This window comes from Etheostoma spectabile, chromosome 16 (genome assembly GCF_008692095.1).
Source record: "Etheostoma spectabile isolate EspeVRDwgs_2016 chromosome 16, UIUC_Espe_1.0, whole genome shotgun sequence".
Lineage (NCBI taxonomy): Eukaryota > Metazoa > Chordata > Actinopteri > Perciformes > Percidae > Etheostoma > Etheostoma spectabile.
Genome location: NC_045748.1, coordinates 22757504 through 22760172, shown reverse-complemented (window position 1 = coordinate 22760172; position 2669 = coordinate 22757504).

Below are 2669 nucleotides of genomic sequence, written 5' to 3'. Positions count from 1 at the left end.
ACACACACACACACACACACACACACACACACACACACACACACACACACACGTACTTAACTATACAAAATGTTAAGCACTGTCATCCACAACCATTCCAGGTTTGTTTTGCTGTGTGCATCTCGCAAATTACCTACCCCACTAATAATGTTCAAAATGATACCAAACTTCTACAGTAGTACAAATAGGTTATTAACTCATAAAAATATGGATTGGGAAGTTTTTAAGTACACCAGGAGTTTATTTAAATAACACCACTGGCAGTAAGAGTGCATAGGGATGTCTTCAAATTACAAAAACAGATACAACAAAACACATTTATTTTCTCATTCTAGTTCATATGTTCTTGCGCAAAGAGGAAGATTTAAATTCACTGGTTGGCCAAAAACATATGTGGATGCAAAGGTATCACTTTCCCCTCCCATTTTCGAGATTTGACACAGGCAAACAATTCAGACAGGATGTTCTGAGTAATATTCTATTTTTTATCATATCTATCTGGAACATTTAATAATATATTAAGGTATATAATGAGGTACAACGGTTTGTGTTGCCATGGATGCATGGTGCTCCTGACTGGATGTTTAAAAATGCCATTTTTTGCTAACATGATATATTTATATAGCATTTATATTAAGTCAAGGCTGTGTTTTTAGCAGCTGTTGTTACTTTTTTGGAAAAAGCTTAAATGTCTATTCAATAAAGTTTGAAATGCAATCAACTGAAACTGTTGTGTCATATGTTATGCCTCTATGTTTTATGACATGATGCTGATATGGGTTGAATGGAGTTAATGGGGAATATTGCTTTTGATGAGGCCATTACAGCCAGTTAAATGCATTGCAAAAGAACCAGTCATTATTGAACAATAGAGCTAATGGAACCTTAAGGGGCTGCTATTGATCAGTGAGCTGCCACTGTTTGAGACTAATGTCGTCAATAATTCAGCCATAGCCTGAAAAAAAAAAATCGTAATAGTGCCAGTGGCGTGGCACTTACTCCTTTTGTGAGAAATGTGAGAAGCACACCTAATACAAAACATTTCCATTTGTGAGACTGCAATGAAAGCTGCATGCTGTTGTAAGTAGATGCTATTAATACTACATTTTCATGGCTGAGGTAGCACTTTTCTATGAAAGGCCGGCTCTCCGTCTCAGGGAGGAAGCAGCAAGCTGCTTCTGAATGGTAAAATAGTTTTGATACATGGATAGGTGTAATGCATCCTAGGGCGGATGGGGCATCTGGCATGCCAGGCACTTTCCCAGTGGGCCAATGTGCTTTTATACATGTTCTTTTATTATTATTATTTTATTGTTTTGTCCGGCCCATGAACTGGCCCATAAAAGTGGTTGGCATACATAGGCAGCACATTGTTTTTTTGATTGACCGTAGTAAGTAAGTATTTGATGTGTCAACTCTCTGACTTTAGTAGTTTTAAGAGTTGGTATACTTATTCAGGGGAGCCCAAGGACGGACGGTTTTTCAATCCAATCCAATCCACTTTATTTGTATAGCACATTTTACAAACACAAAGTTACCAAAGTGCTGCACAGAAACTCAAACATACACAAAACATAATGTAAAATATGGTCAAAATAAATAAAGAGCATCTGGTTTTAAAAAGTTAAAAAAATAGATAAATTAAACTAATCAAAAACAATTAAAACGTAAGAGCCATCAAGGACCCACAACTCACTGGAGTTAAAGGCCATAGACCAAAAATGTTCTAAGACGAGACTTCAACCACTCAACTGTTGGGGCTGTTCTGCCCCACATGGTAGCATGCAGACTTCACGAGTTGTCCGCCCGAACAAGCCTGTCCCCCAATTTTAAGCTGCTTTGGGCACCAAGTGGAGCTGGCTCTCTGACCCAGTGATCGCGCCGGCCTATAAATCTGGATGAGGTCTGAGATATATGTTGGGGCCAGTCCATTCACAGTCCAGTTTTTGGAATCTTGTGTGGTGTGCCGGTCTGGCCAGTCCGTCCCTGAATGCAACTAAACTTTGGAGACGGGGTGGAGAAAGTAAAAACAGGAAAACGAAATGAGAGTGGAGGGCAGAGGGCAAAGACCCGGGGTGTGAATCGATCAGATAAAGAATAAAGATGTTAAGTTGGTGACAAAAGAGGTGAGAAAGTCGATGGACTGGAGGGACCTTTGAAGGTTCATGTAACCATGACAGCAAGATTTGATTGTTATGTGAGAGACATGACAACTCATTCTTACTCCCAGCGCGTCAAAAAGTGATGCTTGGTCATGTGCCTTTGACATTTGTTGCCTTCTGTAGCATCTAGCTGAGACGCAATTTGTAACACTTTGGGTCAGGATGTGCTGTATGTTTAACTGACACGCAGCACAGGAATGGGGCAGTTAGGTTTAGGAGAAGATCATGGGTGGGGTTATAAAATGCATGTTTTGGTGTCAAGCAAGACAAGAATGGGACACAAACCCATGTCTCATGGGTAAAAGTCCTGTGTTGTTTGACCCATCCATCCCAACCTGCCTCTTTTTGCGCTTTTTTGGTCTTTCATACCACTTGCTACCATTGTCACTCCTGATACTACGTCATCTTACAGTCGGGTGACCATACGTCCCCGCTGTCCGGGGACAGTCACCGATTTTGGCGACCTGTCCCCGGCTGGATCTGTCCCCGCAAATGTCCCCGGTTTTC